Source organism: Ambystoma mexicanum, chromosome 11, assembly GCF_040938575.1.
Source record: "Ambystoma mexicanum isolate Mex_15411 chromosome 11, UKY_AmexF1_1, whole genome shotgun sequence".
NCBI classification, from domain to species: domain Eukaryota; kingdom Metazoa; phylum Chordata; class Amphibia; order Caudata; family Ambystomatidae; genus Ambystoma; species Ambystoma mexicanum.
In genome coordinates this window covers 595,125,636-595,150,081 of record NC_090934.1, presented here as the reverse complement: position 1 = coordinate 595,150,081, position 24,446 = coordinate 595,125,636, and the positions used below count along the sequence as shown (strand labels likewise).

Genomic DNA, 24,446 nt, shown 5'->3' with positions numbered 1-24,446 from the left:
GTGTGCTAGGGGTGCACATTCTAATGTACGATGACCTACACACATAGTTTGGCTGCCTGCTGGGTTACAAAGCAACTTAATCTGATACAATTACCTCTGGTTACTTAGGGAAGAACTGCTTAGTGGCCCTGGAGGGGGGGGGCACTGCACGTGGCCATGCTCTTCAGTGCTAGAAGGTGGTGGCAACGCTCCTAGGGAGCTGGTTTGGAGCCTGTGGTATTGGCCAAGGAGGAGGTGGTCAGATATTCCAATGCAGGGGTTTTGATGAAGGATTGTGGTTACAAGGTCATTCGTTTGGGGAATCTAATAATTCAGACTGTTAATAGGAAGTTACTGGCACGTATCACTATACTCCTGTGGCTTAAGTATTTGGTCAAGTCGTCTATGATGCAGAAGAGTTTCTAAAATCACTTGCAGTGCACACTGGGTCTTCCTGGATACATGGTTGCAGTGGTAGTTTTGATCTCTCGACGTTCATTTTACTGATTTGTATTGTCCTAAACCGAGGGGAAGGAAAAAGACTGTTCAAGCACTCCCTTCTAAGAACTTTCAAACCAAGCAAAACCCTTTGCAAAAACTTTGGAGTGCAACTGTTACTGACACCTCTTCTATAGCTGCTGAGAAGCGATCTGCTTATTCTCAATGTTCTGACTCTCAGGAAATGGCAATGGATGCTGCTAAAGAAGATTTTGTTTCCAGCTTTCAGGCTTTTAAAAAAAAAAAGTTGTCTTCCTTTCAGGCACAATTTACGTTGGAAATAAAATAAGTGCTCTCAGATTTCAGCAAGGACATTGCCAATTTAGGCAAGCGGGTGGAGGTCAATGAACAGGCAATTCACGCTCTGTCACAGGATAGTAAACAGACACATTTTATTGGTCGACCTTGCTAGAGCAATGCGAATTCTCGAACTCCAATACGAAGAACTGGAGAATAGGTCCCGTTGTTCGAACATTGGAGTAAAAAATGTACCAAAGTGGTTTTGGATTCTCAGCTAAGAGAAGTGGTGACCCAGATCTTCGCGGATTTGCTCCTAGGTGAGGAGAACCCTCCAATCTCTATAGACCGAGTACATCGGACTGGTCCAAAAAGGAGTGACCCTGGTGCTCGTTCACGGGATATGTTCTGGCGGCATGTACCTCTTACCAACAAAAGGAACAGATACTAAGAACGAGCCGTTAACAAAGTACAATTACTTATAACGGGACGGAAATTCAGCTTCATCAGGATATCTCCCAGATCACTCTGCAGAAACAGCAAGAGATGCAACCGGTTGTCAGAACACTACAGGACCGAGGGATCAAATACAGATGGACTTATCCATTTGGATTTTTTTTTTCAATTGACAGTACGCAACATAGGATTACATCCAGAGAAGCTGTATTGGCCTGGCTGCAAGTTGAAGAGGATGAGGGAGAGGGTGAGGGAGCAACAGCCTCCGGCATCGATCGCTTATCTCAAAAGTCCAAAACGTAGGAATGGTCGGTGGTGTTGCGCTGAGGGAAAAAAACAGACGCAACAGCAAAAGGAGGATTGGAAGGCCCACTTGAGAGGTCTGACTCCCAAGGCGACTAATTAAGGTATAAACATTGACAACTCTGGGAATTAATGGATGTATTGAGCAGACTTGCACTGTATCTGAAATGGAGGAGGGGTTGCTGCAGAACCGTGTTGGAATCTACCTCTAAAGGTAACAGATGGGGGTACTGCACGTTGTCCTGGGAGTTTAGTGGGTACATAGCTGTGGCCGGTTGCCCCGGATTTTGTTAGGAACTGTGGCTCACACCGTGAGACTATGGTTGGGGTTTGGTATATAAGTGTTGGGATTAGGGAGGGCGTAATGGGTGGGGGCAGGCTGGATTGGAAGAGATTAAGGGGTAGACCCGCTTGATACCTTTGGCTAACTTATGCAAATTGGTTGAATCTGGAAGATGTTGGGATATTGGCAACTCAGAAATCTAATGGGTCAGTTTAAATGCTTGACATTGAACATTAGAGGTTTGAATACGCCGGCGAAGTGCAGAAAATTGGATGCTCTTTTGAGGCGCCACCACCCAGACTTGGTGGCGCTCCAAGAGACGCATATATGTTTATCAGATAAGCATAAACTGTGTCTTCGTCGGTATCCACTGGTGTTACAGGCTAATGCAAAGACTGAAGTGGAGAGAGTCTCTTGGCGTTGAAACCAGGCCCTTACTGTACAGTGATGAAGACACATTTCCATAAAGAGGGACGATATATCTTTACTTTATTGAAGGTAGGCCCCAAAAGAATAACAGTGGCGTCAGTACACGCTCCTAATACGGGCCAAGAGGCCTTTATAAAATCAGTGCTTACCCAGGTTGAAAGGTTCAATGAGGAAGATATATTAATACTAGGAGATTTTAACATTGCTTGGTACCAGCACAAGACCGAAGTAAAGCTACTTTTTCGACACATTGAATACCCTCTAAAGCATTAAAACAAAGCTTTGCTAATTTGACTCTCGTGGGTGTGTGGCCGGCCCTCAAGGGGGATGCGAAAGGGTATACATTTTATTCGCATGTGCATTGTACGTTTTCACGTATCGATTATGCCTATCTTGGGAAGAGTTACCTCTATGATTTGTCACACTATTGCACTTTCAGACCACGCTCCATTGACTAAACAGTCTGCCATAGAAGGGATGATCCAAAGGGTAGGGAAGTGGCGATTCCCGTATGCGGTGGTGCAGGATATATTGGTAAGGGGGAAAGTGGAGGCTCAAATAAGAGGAATTTTTTGACCTGAATATAACTCCCGAGGTCTCCTTTAATATGGTGTGGGATGCTTTTAAGGCTTCATACCAGAGGATTTTAATAGCAGAGGCGGCAAATAAACGCTGGCAGAGAATGGTGTTGGAAATGTCCTTGGAAACAGAACTACAACATGTAATGAGGGAAATGGAAACGCATACTGACCCGGTAATATTAAAGGCACAGAGCAGCAAAAGCTAAACTTAATTTGTTCCTGACTAAGAAGGCGGAGACAGCTCTGCTGTATATGCGCCAATCCTATAATGTTAAGGCCAATAAGGCACATACAACAGCTTTGGGTAATTAAAGACTGGTGGGGAGTTGACAAAGGAAAATGTTATCTTCAGATGGAACGGGCACTGGGGGATCCAAAATTAGGGGAAGTGTTATGGCATGCCAAGAAAGAACGCTCTCCCAATTTTCATAGGAGTGGGATTACACATTTAGTGGAGGAAATTTGGGATGAGGCAGTGAGACGGATTGGGCTTACGACTTTCCCTTCACCGTTCACCCCGATTTTCTTTAATCCTGCTTTCCCTCTGGGCGTGACCCTCTGGCTTTTCTTCAGTGGAAGCAGGCAGGATGCTGGAAAATTCGAGATTTGTTTGTTAGAAGGGAAGTTAAAACCTTTACACAGTGTAAGGTGGATTTTGGCGTAGAGGAAAGGGAACACTTGCAATACTACCAAGTACGCCATTGGATATTGTCTCCACCTATTCGGCAGGCTGCTATTAAGAGAGATTACTCCTTTTGAAAAATATGTCACTACTAACCTGGGTAATAAGGCTCCAATATCAAATATCTATAAAATCTTAAGGCCATCTTATACTCCCATATGGCATTACAAAACTAAATGGCAGTACACTTTGGGGTCCCCAGTTGCAGATAGCGGGAAAGACTTTGGAAGGATATTCCTAGATACACTTGCTCGATACAATTTGCGAGAGTTTTGGTATAAATTGCTTACTGGGTGGCATTACATGCGCGCTCGATTGCATAAGATAAAATCCTCCCTCTCGGATCAATGTTGGAGACTATGTGGGGCGATTGGGGACCAGGGGCATGTCTGGTGGCATTGCCCGGTGCTTGCTGGCTATTGGGAGGAGATAGACAATTGTATGCAACAACTGTTCGGGAATTAGAAGCCCTGTACAATAAAATCAAATCTATTGCTTATCCTTGACCCCATGATGTGGTGTAATTCGAGGCAAAAATGTACAACTTTAGTGGTGTTGCAGTTAGCCACGTTATTGGAGATTGGAAGTACAAGGACCGTCCGGTGGTAGTGGAATGGGGTTATCAGATCTGGAACTTTGTGGCATTAGACTGGACTATGCATGCGATTCAAGGAGAACAATCTACATTTTCCGAGGACTGGGCGGGGTGTTTGAATTTTAGTGCAGTGATTTGTAAATGTGGAAGTATGTTAGGTGTGATGCCATGTTAGCTAGAGGTGAGAACTGAAATTAGCCAGTTTACAGGTTGGTTCGTGACATTGTGGCGTGGATTTGTAGTTTTGTATACTAAAATCGGCAAACTTAATTAACGACATTTGAGTGCTCTAGCATAGAAGGCGAAGATGGAAAATGACAGCTGCAAACTCTCTTGAGGTTTTCCAGTACACTATCCATAAGTCTAACTAGACTCACCCCATAGTAATACCACCCGTCTTACACACAAGGGATACATCCTGGGGGTAATCAAAACCCTTTTCCTAAATGTTTTGGAAGCATCATGAAATAACTCCTCCTGAAGTTGTCTGCAATAATCATTCAGAATTCCAAACCCATCCTAAGGTTGTCATGCAACCATCTTGTATTAATCCCTCACCCGACCTGAGGTTGTCAGGGGGGTCCCCGCCTTGACCTGAAGGGTCCCCCACCCATCCTGAATTTGTCACGGGGGCCGTCCTGGAGAAATCCCCACCCATCCTGAAGTTGTCATGGGAGCTATCCTGGAGTAATCCCCACCCATCCTGAAGTTGTCATAGGGTCATCCAGGAGTAATACAAGAACATCGCTGGAAGTAATCAGAGCTCATCCTGGAGTAGTTTCTGTGATCACTCTAGAGTCATCTCATTTAAATATTTCGGCCTATACACATACTTCAGGATGGTTTAGGATGATTCCCTGAACTAGCCATGGATTACTCTAGGATGGAGTCACTGGATGACTCAGGAAGATCTTTTTTGACTTGGAGCAGGATCTGTATAATTAAGAACTCCCTCTGTAATGATAAGAAGGTGTATGAATGATAAGTTAGGGCATTGCAAATATTGGCAAACACCCACTGAAACATATCTTTGTCAGGCATTTGCAAGCATTTTTGAAAGAATTTTCCACGCTTATCTGCTCGACTAACTTCTCATCAATAATGCATAAACTGAACAGAAGATGCAATTGGTGCCAAAATGGCAGTGTGTGTTGGAAGTTGCAACAAGGTAGCATTTTTTAGCTTGAGTATAAGGAGGTCCAATGTTGATGAAATGTTGTTTTCCCTAGTAATACATACCGTATGTCCAAATAAGGGTTCATATTTGTAACATGACTGTGCTTACTATGTGCATTCTAAGCAATTAAACATATTTTGGAAATGCCTAAGTAACACATGTTGAAAATGTTTCTCTGTGAATGCCATTTTTAGTTGTAATATATTGAGCATGCACAATTGTAACTGGCACAAGACGTGACATACACTCTTAAATCCTTACACTTTTTAATCACATGCGCTCTTCAGTCTTTTTTCCCTGCACGGAAAAAAACAAAGGGCCGTAGATCAACGAGAGGAAAAGGTAGGGGAACATCTTGACATCTGAATTAAGAGCCACGCTATTTGGCAGCATAGAAAGCAAAACACCCACACAGAATTCTTTTGGATCTTCTATTAATAATGCCCTAAAAAATGAATAAATACTCTCTGCAAGGACATCAACCGGGGAACGGCCAAATACAAAAATACATCAAAGTCCCTCATTCTTCACTTTGGTAGGAATTGGGAAGCACTCATTTTCATACGCCAGGACCAGTACTTTCTTAAATGTCTAGGAGATCCATGAACAGTAGCAACACAAGTGTTTTAACCGAATGTGCAAATATCAAAGGAAATGCATTTTCCTCTAAAAGAATAACCTGTAAAATACACTATTCAATAAACACCCATTAATAGTGAAGTAGAGTGCTGTAAGTAAATACAATCAAAAAAGTGATGGGTGGAAGGTTTTGAATAAATCTGAACCACTGGCATTGCTCTGGGCAACCTTACACACCACTGTTGTTTAGCCTGCCTCTGCCTGGGTCCAGCCATATGCAAATCAGTCAGGTACTGCCACCACTGGTAGCAGCCCGGCCCGAACTGGTAGGAAAGGTCCCCTCTGCACAGAAACATATGCAACCCCAGACATGTTTCGGCCTTGTTGGGCCACCTCAGTGAGGCGCAGCTTCGTTCCATATGGCACAGTGAGCAAGGGACCCATGTCTGGGCATACTCTCGCTCACATAGGGAGACAAACTACAACCAATAAAGTGATGGGCGGAAGGATTTGAATACATCTGAACCACTGGCACTGGTAGAGTGGTGCAAGAACAGCAGACTGCATCATACAGGTTCCCTCAGCTAAGGCTTCAAAACAAGATACCGTCCACCAAGAGTGTCACTATATGTCAATAATTGGTTTTTATGTAAACATTGCCGTGAAAAAGTAATTGTTAAGTTATTCATTGGACTAAAGGACAATCAGAGTTCATGATGAGAAAAATTGAAAATGCATACACAGGGCATAGACCTCTGTCTAGACAGCCGCTTTGCAGTTCCCCAATCGCGTATACAAATTCAGGAACTGAAATTTGAAAAGTAGGCTGATCAAAGCCATGGTCCAGGAGTTGCTGAACTTGGCTCGAGAATTCTCTATCAGCAGTTTCGAGATCAATTTGCAGGTGGCCTTTAGCATTACCAGTTTTGGTGGGCTTTGGCCTTTTATTCTCTGAAGTTGCTTCTTTTGAAGATTATGGATAGGTGACAGAAGAGAGAAAATGTACTTTTGTCAACAAAGTCAGCTCTTCTCATATGGTCTCTGGCAATGTGTGATAATCCTTGTCGGTGCAGCGGCACACAGCTCTGAGATGGTGCTTTCAACAAACACAGGATTTCAAATACTTAGATGCATCCAATAGTCCAAACACGATGTGGGACTAATGCATAGGGCTCCCTGCTCTTACTGGGCTCCTTTGAACCATCCAAAACGGATGTTCTGAATTGCTGCATTTCTTGGGCTACCAAGGGCCGCAGCCAGCACTCAAGATTGTATTGCATTTTCAACATATTCCCGGATAATTGGGATCAACCACATTATTATGCATTACATCACTTCAGAAACTTTATCTGCCATGAAGAAGGTTGAGCCATTACATTATTTGACTTTGGCAGGCAAAACCTAAGTTGGCCTCACGAACTAACAAGGACTGAAAGCTCAAACTCTTGGTCAACCTAGGCAAATTCACTACACCGCCTCCAACATATAAATAATGTGAACAATTGTCCTAATACGGACAAGTGATATCTTGATTGATCTAAAAGTGTTTGTTGTGTCATAGTATTTGTGTGTGTGAATGAGTTTGGTCATGGGTTATGACTGGGAGTGATGTGAAACACACGTGAATATTTAACGTGATTTCGATTGTATTCATACATTTTTCATGAATGCCTCCATTTTTAACTTTCAGAAAAACATATTTTTGGCATAGTAATTTGTTTTTCGCAAATGTCCCCAGCTTGAAGTCTTTATATGATGTCAAGGTTTCTCTTTTTTTGTGATTATTTTTAGGTTTTTGCCCTAAGATTGCTTGACCACACAAATTAACATTTGGGCTTCCCTCTTGTTTTTCACAGTGGCAATGTGGTGACATTGGTGTGGTGCCTGCATGTCAAAGTTTGAATTCTGTCCTGGCCACCTCTGCCTTTCAGCTATATGGAGATGATAATATGAGTATCACTGAGGTGGGTAAGTGTAATATCTGTTGTGTGCAATAGTTTGAAAAAAGCAAGTTATTATTGATATAGAAGAGTACAGAGCAAGAGATGGAGGCATGGCTTAGAGCTGCAGTGTAAATGGGAGAGAAGTCTCTGGGACTCGGGGCGAGGCTAAGAGCTTGTGTGTGGGTATTACTTGGGGACAGGAGGAGTATTTTCAGGAGGACTCTCATGGTGCGGTCAAGAGAAGTCTGTGAATATCAAGCCGCAAGCTAAGCACTTGCACAATTTGTAGAAGAAGCTCAGGATTATGGAATTGGCATAATGATTCTCCAGAGGATGCTGGACAGGGCTATTTCTTTGGGTGATCAGCTCTGTTCAGACAGCACTCTGAGACTAACTTATGAGCTATCTTCATATGTCTTTGCGTTTGTCAGGTCACATTTGAAATACAAAGAAGGAACCAGTGCTGCTTTAAACATCTTTTTGTTATTAACAGAAGCATTTTAAACATGCGTCGATTGTTGACAGACAGCAACAGAGAAAGCAGAAAATGTGTAATTGAGAGTGACCTATGTTAATGAGAGGTCTCTTAAGAAGTGCAAATGATAATTTTTACAAATCGGGAGCATAACAAGCGCCATGCTGTGTGAAACAATGACTTCAAGTAGGTGACCATACCATGCACTATTTCAGTGTACCTTTAAGTCTTTCTACTTTGCATGCTGATAATTGTAGTCTCCCATTCAGTATGAGGAAAATAAAACTGCACACGTACTTATTTTGCACAACATTTTTCTATAATGATTTATTTTTTGTCATTTTTGTATTTTGGCCAAGGGCAGTTGCTGGCTATTCTGATGAAAGAGAACACGGATCCAGAGTGCGCTGTATAGAGCTTGTTTCTTTCCCTGTGAATTTCGAAGTATTGAGGGGCAGAGCTTCATGGGGAGCACTTTAAAATCGGACTTGCGCGTGAAGTGTTGCCACTTGCAGTTGGAGGCACTGGAGCAGAGAGGGTGCCATTAAATCAATGTGGTAACAAGGATTGAGTGGGTAAGGTGGTTTTGTGTGTGTCATTTCCAAAAATGGATGTGCTGCAGATAGCAATGGAGTGTTTGATACATCCCCCACCTCAATGCCCCCGCAACTCAATTCTCCAAATAAGCTGTCACATGCACTTATTTGATATACAGAAGACTCCAGAGCAGAACTTACTTGAAACTGAAGCAACGATGTTAGATCAGGACTTTATGCGTACTTCAACAAATATCAAGAAAGGAATCCCAGTTTTTTAAAGCCTTTTTTTAAGCCGCGGGGTCCCAGTCTGGGAGATTTTCCTCCGGTCTCCATCTAGCCAGAAACTCTCTTACCTTTTCATTTGACACATAATTTAGACTCTCCATTAGGTCCACGCCACATCAATTCACGCTTACAAAACGTTTTGCGCCCTTATGCAATACCACGGCCCCATTTCTAAACCAAACAGAGGAGCATAAGGATTCCTCGTTTGATTCTTCTTCAACAAACAGTTCATTTCATTCGTCGCATACCCTTCCTCAGTTTGAAGGTGGTAAAGTCATTAGTGCATCATCGCTGGCAGCTTTAAACTTTGTATTGCATACTTTGGTCAAGGTTTATGACCATATCCAGCATGAAGTTAAGAGCCATACCATCCAGCTTGCTTCTATTCAAGAGAGGTTGGAAAAATGCCTGTCATATGTCAAGAAACAAGCTATCTACGAGAATTAAGTGTTGGGTGTTGCGGAGCAAGAAAAGGATAATGTTACTTTAATCGCTATCGACCACGTTGCCTCATTCACAGGATTGGATACTCTGCCATCAAAGGAATTCATTAACTAATTTGCCCAATTAAGCAATGTTCCGTGCAACAAAGAATTCAGTGCTTCGCTGACACCATCACTAATTTGCATGGAAGCCAAAAAGACTACAACTGAGAATAACAATCTATTTAAGAGAGTGAATAGGAAAAAGAAAACAAAGAAATAAAACATAAACAAAAGTGTGGATGCTTCCTCTTAAAGATAAGGAATCAATCCAAAAAGAAACAACAAAATACAATAGTAAATGAAGCAACGAACTATAAAAAGTCAAGAAGGTGAAAAAAAAACAAACAGATGGTGGGTGGGGCCTTAAAGGAGTTCCAGACTACACGTAAATCTTATTCCACAATGGATTCCTGTTTGCAAACGACGATTGCATGAGCAAAAAAGGGGTCTTCTAAGAACAATGAAAGTTGTTTAGTGAAAGATTGACCAGCTGACATTGTTGGAAGGTCAACAGCAGTGTCAGATCAGAAGATATGATAGATCCTCTTAAGCAGAGGCAAGACTCCTCAGTATACTCAGTCGCGCCTTGAAACACTTGTGTATAGGCGCGTTATAAATGTCATATCATATCATATTCAAGATTTTGACCAACAGTAATAGAATGGGGGATAATGCGAAGCATAATCCTCAAAGGATAATTGAAACAATGTTTCCTGCAGAGGACAATAAAATGTTGCATTGGAGCTTGTCTTGATCCTCTTTTAAAAAACTCATTTCAATTAATAACATCGAAGGAAATTGAATAAATAGAACTTGTGGCCGATCGGAGATCTGACACTGTGGAAATACACGTACCTTCTGTCATTGTTACTGATATAATTTCAGCTTCCGATGACACGACAAAGAAGTTAGGACTTGAAGAGACCAAGGGAACTGATACCATGCTTAGCTCTTAGTCTGATCGGTTCCCAAACCAATCCCTTTTTTCCCCCATAATCTTGAGAACAGGGCGCAAATTCAAGTTGTATGGTTGTCATATTGGATTCTGGCTTAAATCAGGAACCTTCTAGCAAAGAGTGGGCTTGGCCCACTGGAACACTAACCTCATGTTCCTTTCAGGGGATGGTCCTAGGACCGCGTTTTTAGTACCTTTTGCACATCGGTGGTCATCTAATGGAACTTGAGAGGGAACCATCACCTCTTAAATGATCCTGGTGCCCACCTTAAGCTAACAAACTTTAATATTACAAGAAACGTTCGTTGAGTCAAAACATCTCCTTGGATGGCGACTTTACAATGGAACAAAGGGCTCTTAGCGATAAACTGGGCAGACCACAGGGTGGGTTGACAGGAGCAGTTAACTTGTGTTGGGTTTCTCAGATTCACATTTTTGATTCCCTCCATGGCCTGTTGGCTATTCATATAACTATTAAAGGACCATTGGTTGATATTCTTCTTGTGAATGTATATTGGAATGCAGTGACTAACATACTTAATATATTTATCATCAATTTGGAAAACATTACGTAAATAGATTGAGGAATTTTCAAATGTATTTATAATTATAGCAGGTGACTTTAATTCAGATTGCCTTTTTGATCATCAATTGTGTTCAGACATCGTAATTCCTAATTCAACTTAACATAGCAACCAGCAGAAGGTGGTGTCGGGGACAAAGGTTATATTTATTTGATAAATGGAACTTGCATCGTTCGAATGGTAACATAGGGAGACTTTAAAGGACTGTACACCTGACCGAGGAGGTAACAAATGTCTTGCATCGATTACATCTTTGTTTCAGAAGAACTGTATAATAAGTGCCTGCAGTTTATTGTGTTGGATAGTGATCCCAGTGATCATAATATGCTTTGTGCCTCCTTTAATGCCTGGAGCAAGACCGTTACTAAGGAAGTAGGTTCTCAAATCATAACTTCCAAGGAGCAAAATAGATTGATTTGGTATCCATAATATTAATTATTGTATCGAACACCTAACAATTGAGACAAAACTCAAAACTCAGCACTTTACTTTCCAACTTTCATTCGTAGAATTATAGCATGTAATTCCAACATCATTAGTAATCATCACAAATGTCCCCAGGCTTTTAACAATTAGATTCAGCAATGTAAAAAAGAGATGAGAGGATGTTTCAAATTGATTGCAAAGAATCCTTTGGATTGGATGGCAAAAGCAATTCGGATAATCCATCAAAAATATGATAAGGAAAAAGCCATTAAGAAAAATCTTCTTTAACAGGAAGGGGAAAAGATGTTTCAATGTTTATTAGCGAAATCTGACATTAATTACTGGTGAATGGCTAATAGTATGGGCCAATCCCAACTAAACATACAAAAAAGACCCATTTTAAATTGGGTAGCACATTCTTTTTTTTTTTTGTTTCATCATTTTTATTAGGTACATTTGTAAACACTTTTTATATTTGAGCTCTTGTGGAGCAAAATAATCTTAAAATTGAGGTGGAATAAGTTAAAATAGATATTATATATAATTTTAGTGAAGTAATAAGACGAACAGGGGACACAAACGAGTCAGAGTACAGTAGGGAGGGTGAAGGAGGGGTATTGGTGTTATAAGATTAAACTTATTTTACTTATTCAGAATTGTTAATGTATTGAATAAATATATAAATTTTTTTGTTAAATTTATGCAAACAGTCAACAGAGAGTGCATGACATTTTTCAATCCGATGTATAGAGCAAATAGAGTTCCACCACATGTTATAAGACAATTTGTAGGTATTTTTCCAGTTACATGTAATATTGTGATAAACAATGCTAATGAATAAATTAAAAAGAGCTGGTGATTCAATTTGTTGCATAAAGGGATTAACAATACAACCAATCATAAAATTACAAATTGACAAAGGTACTTGAAAGTGAAAGATCTTTTGTAGGCAAGACCAGATTTTTGTCCAAAAAGCATAAACACATTTGCAATCAAAAATTGAATGAATAAAATCTGCATTGGGTGCAAGACAAGACCAGCAATTGCTAGGAGAGTTTTCTGCCACTTTAGCAATTCTCACGGGCGTAAGGAATGCACAGTGTAACAAAAAGAAATGAGTTTGGGTAAGATTGGCAGCTGCAGATGCTGAGTAATACAATTTCCAAATTTGAGACCACATTTCTGAGGTAGGTTGAAAGTTCCAATCAAGTTCCAATTGCCTAATAATATTAGAATTTAATACATTGAGAGATGGGAGATTGTTTAGGAATGTATATAATTTGGCTGCTTTAATGGAAGGATTGCTAATTAAAGAAGTCAGGGATGGGGAGGTGGATTTTGGAAAGGACTGGGCAGTTCATGAGAATTGCACAGGTGTAATGACTGAGCAGGTGTATCCCACTCCACAAACTCTCCAAGGGGAGAGAAAGAGAGCAGCAACAGTGGCAGTGAGTGCAGCTCCCCAATGGCAAAGGGGAGTCACCAGAAGATGATTGGAGCTCAGGGCCCAGCAGAGATTGCAACACCCCACATGGAACACTGCATAGAAAAGAAATAAACCCAGACCCCATGGAGCCTTCAATGTACAGTACCCCACCAGGACATGGGAGCGCCACTGAGCTGAAATACCCAGGCCCCACGCAGCAGTGAAAGCAGGGCACACCACAGGACACGGGTGTTAGGCAGAAACCTGTGCAGTTCCCTTAGGGACCACTGCAAATGGCTTAAGACTACAGGTGTTGACAGTAAACCCAATTGGTAGCAGTCTGTACCACCCAGATTTACCTGGTAGCTGTGGCTGAGCAGCCAGACTTCTCTCAAGAAGAGTTAGACAGTATATAGAGTATACAAGATAGGTACCAAAATACAGTAGCACAAGCAAACACTGACCAGCGCTTTGGTATCAAGTATATAATTATTTATTTAAAGACACACTTAGAAACACTTTAGCACTATTATTATAATTAAGTTCAAAAACACAGTCACTATTATTATATATACATCCCTTATTCCTTATTAGACAAGACAGAGGTGAGCGCTTAACTAAAGATGGCACTCCAATAAGTTTAAGAAAAAAGGAGGGAAAAGGCAGAAATTAGGAACAGCACACAACACAATCCTTTAGAAGCACTCAGCAAGGCAGGAAAGTCAAAGTCTACTTGTGAGCAAAATGTTCAGAGGCCAGGCTCCCTCTTGGAGAGAGTAGAACACCAATGTGCCCAAGATCACACAGTTTAAAAGGCTTGGAGAGTCTTGCAGAGAGTTCAGAAAGGAATCAGTTCAGTTTAGAAAAGTTCAGTTAGCCAGCCTAGGGCCAACCTAAGTGGTAAGTTGAGGCTTTAAGAGTCACCCCACAAAGACCGTTGCGAGGGAGGCCAGGCAGACACAGTACCTTTAAAGTGGAGAGGATCCTCCAGCGGGGGCAGTTGTTCCTGGCAGCGGGTGCAAGTCGTGGCGTCGTCCAGAGGAAGAGATGATCTCGACGTGGAGGAAAGCTGAAGGTCGTTGCACTGCCAGGGAAGAAACCAGTCACTGAGTTCTCCGGTAAAAACGTACTACCCTTTTATTCGCAGTAGTGGAAAACGTGGTATCCCGGTTGCCGGGGTGCTTGGCACAGGCAAGGCGGCCACGAGATGATCCGGGAAGGGGAATAGGTGGGCAAACTGGTTATCCCCACCAGTCAAAGGAAGAAGACTCTTTGGGATGAAGATCTCCTCTGTCGTTGGAAGAAGTGGTGAGTCGGTTCAGCAGTGTTCCACCGGTGGTGTTGTCGTTGCAGGTCGGCTCAGCTTCTCCCTCTTCGGATTCTTTGGTCCTGTGGCGACGTCTGAAGCCCCAGTCCCCAAAGCCCTGCTTTTATGCAGAAAACCCCCATTCATCAGTCCTAGCTGTCACTCAAATATTCTAAGTGGTGAGCCGGGCGGCTCACCACTGGGCCAATCACACAAGAGTGCGACTTGAGTTGCCGAGGCAACTCAGTCCAGGGTGCCTAAACCCCCTCCAACACGCCCTGTGGTACCCAGACAGAGTGGCACCACTTTTGGAGGCTTCTGTGGAGAAGCCCGCCAAAAGGTGGAACAAATGGCTCGACTTGGGTTGGAGTCACAGAAGCGAACACAAACGACATTTTGGAACCGAGTTCTGGCAAAAAATACCAACCGCTGAATTAATATTAAATAAATAAACCGGCGGTATGTTCGAGGCTATGTTAAAAAGTATTAGCCTCGAACAATGGGAAAATCCCATAGGAATATATTCGCGGTTGAATATAAAAAGTAGTATCCACTGCCACCAGCCAAAACTCGCTCAGGGGGGACTGGACAGTGCCCCCTCGAACAACAGACCCAGGGGCAATCGAATTGCCCCTACCAGTACGCCCACAATATGATGGTTTGTAGTGGTTCTGTTCACAATTTAGGACCACCACCATGTCTACCTCGCAGAAACACCGGGACTTCGTGGCAGAGCCAATGGGAGACAAATCTGTTCAGTGTCTTGCTGGCATTGGCGACACATTGGGAAGTAGACTGGAAGAGAAAGGCTTCGATAAGGTATGCTGGTTTATTCACAAGGTGTGAATGTTGGATAATCCAGCATTTGTGCGTGCCTTTTATTAGGCACTTGTCCTACCAGTTCTGGAGTACAAATCTGTGCGTAAAATTCCAACTATTTTCTTCCCAAAAAAGGTTAACGAATAAGCGTGTCTATAGTCGTTTTAGCCTAACTGCTTACAGAAACAAATTATCTGATGTAACCTTCACAGCAGTGGATAAACCATGTTTAGGTTTTTCTTTGGAGTGACTATCAAAACTGGGGGGAACCAATGCATTTGTTGAAGCGCTATGATGTGCCATTCAATGGACAACGCCCAATAGTTTCAGTACCCATCTACTATTAGCTGCAGGGAAGCTCGCTCGTTTATTGCACAGCCATGCTGTGAAGGTCCTCTGGAGTAGTTTTTTTTTTTCAGTGCATGTTGCTGATGTACTTGTGCCATTCTCTAAACTGCGATCAAAATGTCTGAATTATCAGGAATGTGTAATTCAAGATGATCTGTGCAGGTTCATTATCCACACAAAGGGCAGTGACCGTGTCTACCAAAGGCCTCCAAAAACCAAAGGGCTGTAAGTAAGTGGTTATCTACAAACCATGCAAGCAGTGGCTTTAAAACAAAGAATTGAATGCTTACAATTGTTGCCACGTTCATGTTAAATTTTTACCACAATTGCAGAGTTTCCAATACTATTTGTCTTGTCCTAAATCTGAAGCCTTATTTATCTGCACTAAGTGTCTAGAATATGGCTTGGGGAAGATTCTACTCCCTTTAGGAGGAAACCTGACAACTGCCATAGTCTGCTTACTAGAACTGGAAGACTCATACTCTAGCTGCAAAAGCTCATGGTTGAAAATGCCATCAAGGACCCAGCTCTGCAGTGCCAAGGGTAAAAATAATTAAGCTGAGCAGCGGACAAAAATGCAAGCATGCTGTACCTTCAGATGATGCTTCCACTGAAACGTAGACTGAGCTAGCTCTGGTAGTTGAATCCAGGCATAGGTGTGTAGCATATGGCTGCTGACATAACGCTTTCTTCCTGTCTGCTATGTTCCCCATGATTCTTTATTTGTTGCAGCACCACCTCGAGGACGTGCACGGGCCTGCTATGGTGCCTTGTGACCACAACGTAGTTAATGACTATTGAGCGATCTGTGGCGGCAGTTTGGGTTTAAGGCAAGTGCTGTAAACATTGTTGCCACTTTTCTGGGTGAACACCTTTGAGTTTCCTTAATTTGGTAATGTAGGTTTCTGGCCTGGCTATAGCGCTGAGACTGCCCACTGTGCAAATCAACGCTTTACTTGTGCTTTTGGGGATATGCCTGTCTGGGCTCCTGGATCTCTGCACCTTTAAACACAGTGAAAATCTTGGGCACACCCACGAGGAGGCTGTGATCTAGATTCTCTAGATTGGTTGGATGTCGCTCTTTCCTGCCCCACATTCTTTTTCAGATTGCCCCGCCCCTTATTTTTCCATTACATGCAGGGTGTCTTGGCCGTCATCCACGGTTAACATTCACATGGAGTCTGGGGGGCGGGGGCGCTGATGGATCTGGTTGTCTTACGTGTCTCCCTCTGCCAGAACACTGCCACACAAGTCTATCTTTAAACGTTTTTCCTTAAGCTGATTTTACTGTCTGTGAAGCAGTTTCAGTGCCATAGTGGTTTGGATGGCTTGTTACAATTTTTTTTTTTAAGGTTTCTTTCTGTTTTTGTATAATTCATTAATTCATAAATACATTGCCTTGAAGGTCTCGTGTTAGTTACCATGCAGAAGAAATGCATTCCTTCAGTGGCCAGTCTGAAAGCGCCAGGAGGCTTATCCGCTGACCCATGTGTTCTCCCCGCAGGCCACGTCTGCTGGATCCTGCTGCTTCTCTGAAGGAATAACATGAACGTGCCTGCTCACTGTCCCCCTACCCCACGGTCTACCCATCCTAACCCCCACCCAACCCACTACTTGCTTCCCCATTTCACTGCACATTCTGCCGACTTTAACCAAACGCTCCTCCTGACAGGTTGAGTTCAGGGAAAGTGTCCAGCAGGATTTCTTTTTGGATGAGAAGTGGGAAATTGGTTTCAGTGCATACATTTCAGTGCAGTAGCTACAGGGAAATTGGGTACCGGGGTCTTCGGCATTGCTGTCACCCGTCAAGGCACAGAAGCTGGATTCTAATTGACTGTGTGGGGGGGGGGGGGCTTGCTGTCTAAGCCACCCATTGTCAATGTTTTTAAAGGATTAACGTTAGATCAGTCTGCATCAATAAATGCAAAATAGGAGGTACACAACCAACGGGTTCTTGAAACCACCCTCCTTCGTTCTCAGGATCGACCTGCCCTACAACCTGGGACACCCTCCCATGGTGGTCCCAGAAATCATTTTCCCCACACTTTCGATGTTTCAGCCCCTGTTCTTGTAGACTAGCCTTTCCATCTCGATTCACCCATCCATAATGGATTTCCATTTGGCCAGGGAGGGAGCATCCTCTGAGCCCTACACTGTAACGGTGGCTTCAGGACCCAGCAGCATTCGCAATCTTGGCCCCACGAACACGGGTGGCCAAACCGCTCAGGAGTCAGCAAGTCGGTGCAGCAGGCTTTCCAACAGCACCCCACTGAAAATCAGCAGTTAATTGTCCATGCAAAGGATCTTTATAGGATCTGTCTTGGGCATGCCAGCATTTTGTTACTCACTGCATTGTGGCGAGCCACGCGCCACCACCTCAGGCCTACAGTGCCGCAGGAGATAGCCACTGCACCCCTGAGCCAGTTCATGTTTAAAAACTTGATCTTCATCTCACCCATGTTTGAGAATTTGCCAATCCATCGCCTCACCTTCATTGACATGTGTATCCTATAGACTCCATGCCCATGTCATGCAGTTTCAAATAACCTACCCCAACTCACCCTATACTTCCACACCCGACCAGCATCTGTCTCCATCCCAAAAAAAGTGTACCCCTTAAGACCTACGACACCCTGTCAAAATCTAGGCAACCACCCATACTGCGACCTAACCTAAATGCCAACGTGGCTTCACACTAAATTAGAGACAAAGAAATGACTCTGCCACTCGTCCCCAAAAACCCCTTCGCAGCCCTCCCTTCCCACAACAGTATCACTAGCCCCTTCGCCCCAGAAGTCCATGGTGGCAGCCACATCTTGTTCTGTGGCAATTTTTCTGCAGCCTTCTCACAATCCTGCATATCATGTCCAGTCCCCATGGTGCTCGAATATCAAAGTTCCAGCTCGCTGTGAATTTAGTAGTGTCCACAATAACCACTCTGTGAAAGTTGCACTTAGAAGGGCGCCCAATACCCCCTCTGTGAAATTTAGAAGTGTACCCAATTACCCAATAACCTCTGTGAGAGTTACATTTAGAAGTGTGCCCAATAGCCCCTCTGGTAAACTGAATTTAGAAATGTTCCCAATAGCCTCGCTGGAAAATTGAATTTAGATATGGGCCCAATATCCTCTGTGAAAGCTGCATTTAGAAAGTATGCCCAATAGCCACGCTTTGAAATTTGTATTTAGAAGTGCTACCAATAGCATCTGTGAAAGTTGATTATAGAAGTGTATCCAATAGACATTCTGGAAAGTGGCATTTAGAAGTTTGACCAATAGCCTCTCTGAAAACTTGAATTTAGAAGTGTGCCCAGTAGATGCTCTGTGAAAATTGTATTTAGAAGTATACCCAATAGCCTCTGTGAGAGTTACATTTAGAAGTGTGCCAAATAGCCTCTCTGATAAATTGAATTCAGAAGTGTACCCAATTGCTTCTGTGTGGAAAATTGTACCTAGAAGTTTCGCCCAGTAGCCTCTCTGGGAAAGTTGCATTTAGAAGTTTGCACATTGAAAAAGCATACAACCCATCATATCACACCACCACGCTTACTCTCTCCTTTACATCACCACTCAACTAGAACACAGAGATACTATGACACCATTCGGTATAACTGTTCTCATACGAACATCCGCCGCTTACTACACATCATTCTATGTAAACACTGCTGGTCTCACACCCCCAGCCAGGCGTTTTCCTCAGGCCTAACGCAGCCACATCCGTTCCGGATAAATCCTGCCAGAACGAACACATTCTCCTGATCTCTCAACCACCACACCTACCGATAAGAAGCAGCTATTACACAAGTACCGCACGAGCTGCACACATATCCGGTGCTCACACGCACCTTTTGACTCTCCCTACTCTCTCTACTGATCTGAACTGCGGTTCCCAAGGGCGTTCAACCTACCAGCGCCTTCAGACCATACCAATGGTATATAAGGCGCTATATAAGTGCAAAATAACATAACATAACATAACATAACTAGTAAAGCCAATGGTGACTTTACATGCCCTGGGAGACAGTAGTCAGTCCCAGGGTACGGACTCTATGTTTGGGGGTCACTATGACACCCCGGTGTTACGGCACGCAGGGTGCTGTGTAACACACATACCAAAAATACATGAAGCCCTATAAAGTAAAAGACCCCATAGCCCATAAAACACATTACAAAGTCAAGGGATATCTCAAATCATGTCTAAGAGTGGGAGGAAAATAGTCTCACTCTTAGCAGGAGAATAAAATAAACCCCAGAAATCCAGCAAAGCTGCTGGGGGACTCACTAGGTTTGGGAAATTAGCCTTAACAGAGAATTCTCCCTAACAACAGGGCACCGCTAGGTTGAGAGAAACCCCAAGCCCACAGAGGCTGTGACATTGGCAGTGCCCCACGTAGGCATGAGGCACCTCTATAACAGTGATATCACCTAGGAAGGCCAGCCCGGAGCAGTAGGGAGGGACATGCCCACCCCAAAGCACAACATCAACCCAAGATACTGTGCATTCTGCCAACCTTCTTAAGAGCTGGTGCCAGTGGATGCGGCTGACTGCAGCATCCACGCCCTTTTATATAATTAATATATTATTTAGCAGTATATGTATTCCTTTATCTATGTATTTCTTTCTTTAGTAATTACTTGGTTATTTATATACATAGTTGTGTATGGATATGGAGGTTGGATTTTAGTTAAGGTCGGAGATATTTAAGGATAAGAAGGGTTCTAGGTTAAATGTCCAGCGTGAGTGGGGTGGAGTAGATGGTGGCCTGCCAGAGGTCCTGGGGAGAGGGACTACCTACAAGTGCCATCCTCTGGTTCTGCCTCCAAGTGGGTGGCATCAGAAAGGTAGGAGGGGGTCTGTCTCATTTGTTCATTTCACGGGTCTCTCCATGACCCTTTCCAGGGAGTGTCAAATGATGAAGATGATACATATAAGGGCAACCACACCAGGGTAGAGAAAGTGAAGGGAGTTTTAATAGATGAGTAATAATTCAAGTAATAGGGGTTGTTATTGTTTAATAAAAAACAACAGTATCCTCATTGGGACTTAACACATAAAATCGACCCTGGGGTCATGAAGCTGTCATAACTGTGGATAATGGGCAAGAACTAAGGGGGAAACCCATCTTCGGTTGTGTAGGAAAGGAATAACATAATTTCAAATTTGCAGGTTGCCTATCGCCCCTCTCGTTGCAGAAGGTCTTTGGGAAGGTTGGTGGTAAATTGTCTCTCCCTGGCCTAGAGGTAGTAGAACAAACAGGGCACCAGGCCAGTGCAAAAAGACCAGGGCTACAGGATGAATACTTGTACTGCTGTATGTAATATACACATGGGATTGAAGCAGATACTTCTGCTGCCTGTGTTGGTCTGTATTATGTGAGAGAAATGTGTTAAAGGTGCTAATTCGGCGCAAGATAGGGGGACACACCTACCAACTGCAGGAGTAAAGAAGATGCACGTTGGGGGTGGCCGCATGGGGAATAACACAGATACTCTGGGCCACAATCACACTGTATACAGGACTTGACCGGGAATGGTAGGGGGTAACGATACATTGGATGTAAACTTGGTCCAAAATACGGCTCTATGATTAGCTAAAATAAGACAAAAATAGCACAATCACAAATACGCGTAGTGGGAAATTCTCCGGGGGCCGGTTGCATATGGGAACTTTCAATTTAAAACACGTGACCACAACGACAGGGATGTGCACAGGTGGGAGGAGACTCAATTTACTTGTCATATGGGAAATAACACAACCGGAACTGGGTGCTGTAACTGCAAGGCGGTCAGCCAAACAAGCCGCCCTGCACATTAGCAGGGAGGGAGGCTCTGTTCCAGTATTCCGATCACATGACCGCTGATGCCCATCGGCAGGCGTCAGTGGGAAGGGAACACTGGATGGAGTGGCGTTCCTTGGAGGACCAATCAGACAGTAAATTCCTGGGATCTGACGAGGTAGCCAGGCCTCAAAGTATCTTCTACAGAGTCCACACAGGTCATTATCTAACACGTATTGCGTGAATGTCCCCTTTCTCACCAGCTGCATGGTGTCTTTGTCCCGTTCTCAATGGTGCTCACCAATGGCAGTGTATTAAAGTTCCGGCTGTGAGCACAAATGTTGCTTCATTAATAAAAAGATGTTCAGGGATGGGTTGTCAATAAAATGTGGTACCACATGGGAAGGTGAGGTGATGGGAAACTAACGAACTGTTTGCTCTAATAACGTTTTTACTAATTAATTTAACTATTGAGGAGGAGATTGAAACCAATCAAATTCCTGGGAAACACAGGAAAAAACAATTCTCCAACTTGCAAGTGTTTCTCCCGACTTCCGACTATTGTATTTCTGCTTATAAAACTACTGTTCATAGTCCATTCAGATGTCGGCCTCTCGAGCAGAGCGAATCCACTGTTCCGTTTGATTTGTACTCACCCAGCTCTAATAAAAGGCGTTGCTTCTTGCCCAGTTTATGCTCCATTATTGAGTATGTGATTTTTATTATGCACTAATTAGCGGACACCCTACTGCAAAAGCATGCACTGCTACTACCTGTGCTGTAACTGTACTGTGCGTTATGTGAGAGGAAACCTTCACTGATGTCTGTGGTTGTGACAAATCGGCAGGGAAAGCCCAGGCTTTTTTAAAATTTCATTATATAAAATGATGCTGGTAATTCTGCTCTGAGAGGTGGGCCTGCTAATCAGACACTCCCGTTCTTAAATGCTCCATGCCAAAATTATAGTGAACCCATGTGCATTTACTAAAACAGCCTCCTGGCAGCTTCAGCACCAGCACTGTGTTGCACCGGGCAGGTTCAAAGATCACATGTGTATTCTTGACAGCCGCTGGAACACAAAGTTCATGCAGGCAGAGAACGCTTTCTGAACCTCTCTTTCCGAACTAAATAATGGTAGCTTTAGTCAGTCTGGTGGTACATAAACCTTTATATGTAAGCCATGCCTGGTTGCGGCATGATGACTACGAAGAGCCCACAATTATACAGCCACATCCAGCTGATCTCATTCTGGCGTCAGCTCTGTCAGAAGGGTCCAGCTATGACAGAACTGATGTGTATGACTGTTAGGTTTGACTGTCTCGACAACTTCTATGCAGAACAATGGCATGGAAGCTGCCGTTTGATCTTCCTGCAGAAAGGATAACACCTTCCTCTCAGGGCACAGACCGCCAATGAATCAATACTTCAAAGGCAGCACTGACGTAAAAAGCCACTCATAACAGGGTGCTGACTACTGGAGCCCCTTCGAAGTTAGCAGATATGGGAAGGGGGCAGAGGTAGAATAGCTAGAGGGGAGAGGTGGGCTGAGACAGGGCTCCCACATTCTTAATTTCTGTTAGGGCACTCTACCACTTCCTGTCCCCCAACCCCATTTCCTGCAGGTAGGATACTTTGGGCAAAAGACACTGTCAGAAGGAAAAAGGAACTTGCTACAACAGCTTAGATTGGACCCCTTGCACCAGGCGTACTTGGACCAATCCGGTGGTATTTTTTGCCTTCATAAGGAGAGGGAATCTTCTACTTCTTTAAGTCAAATCTGGCCTAGGAAGAAGAATTCAATGGATCTCTGTTAGGGACACAGCCTATCTCAAGGTCCTCTGCCAGGGTTATTGAAGACAGAAGGCATCCAAGGCAAAGGCGAGCTCTGCACCTTACCCATCTCCAAGGAACAGCAGGGGTCAACTGCTGTGAACCAAGGCCTCTCTGCTGGTTGCCCTGTCTCTTGTTCACTAGAGGTGGACTCCCAATAGATGCCACACAACTTCCTGAAGTGAAAACGCAGAACTAAAGGACTCCACTTATCCTGGAAACCTTGGATTGGGCCTCCCAGCAACATAGAAGCCCAGAATGGAATTGTGTTTCGCCCCCATGAGACATCTTCAAGCCGAATCGACTGCACTCAAAACCTTCAAGCTATCACAGGTCCCAGGCGGCGGGGGAGGTTCCATTTTGCATCTACATAAGCTTTGAATCTCTTGCTGCACTTATACCCATTAAGACACTGGCTCGACCCATTGAAGCAGACCATCTCATCTCGAACCGATTGCGGGCTTAACATCATGGGAGCCACGATAAGACTGCTGGAAGCTATCAACTTGGCCGTCTCGAACGCCGACTCAACCCAGCAGAACCACTGCCTCGCTGCTGATTCTACCGCTGTCCAGAACTATTGAAAGACATCATCTCACCATCTCGAATGCCGACTCAACCCATTGAGAGGCTGCACCTTTGAACCGATGCGCTGCTGACTGCTGGTGGGATCCCATTGACTTGAATGCCTTGCTGCTGGATTTATTGCAGCAAAAGTTCTTAGAAATTCAGCTCAACGCTATCAAGTGGCAAAGCAAGAATAAAGGTACTGTGAAGAGGCCCTGCCCCGGGTCCACTGTCCAGGACCATAGTCACTTTCAAGCCCCCCTTCCCTACCCTTTTCTTCAAAGACATATCATTGAACAGTAACATCTATTGCTTGACCACCCCAGCTCATCTAACCAGATCGCAAATTCACAAAAGTCTGCCTTCTCTCTGTTTCTTGTACAGAGTTGGGTTCTTCTAGTGTTTTATTAGTTTCTTGCATTTTATTGTTTGATTAAAGGTCTATTTTATAGATCCTCAATTGTACATTTTTTTTATTTTGAACCACACTACCAAAGGTGTTTGCTACTGTTATCAGCTCACAACCCTACTGAAGGTCTACCTGTCGTGCTGTGCCTGTTGCACCTTTATGATTGGCTCACCCTTGAGCTCGGACTACCCAGCACTTCCCCCTCGTCCCTCGTCCTTGCTGCACTTGCACGTTCTGAATACTCACAAGGCACAATAGGTTCGTCGCTTCTACCTTTTTCCCTCTGCTGCTCTTAAATATTGTTCTTTTAATGGGGTTTTTTCCCCACCCTTGCTCCCTCCCTGTTCTGTGGGCACTTTGAGACAGTATTTTCTTATTGTATAACCGCCTGACAAGCAAACAATAAAATAAATAAATTGCTGCAGGTTTATGGGAGTAGAATGGGGCTATATAGGAGTTTCAGTCACTGCTCAG

The 24,446-nt window shown here is 43.6% G+C and overlaps 1 protein-coding gene across 1 annotated transcript in view; it reads right to left on the bottom strand.

Annotated features, from left to right (window-relative positions):
- DHCR7 (7-dehydrocholesterol reductase) overlaps positions 1 to 24,446 on the bottom strand; it is a 256,158-nt gene that overhangs the window by 216,537 nt on the left and 15,175 nt on the right. The window lies entirely within an intron of this gene.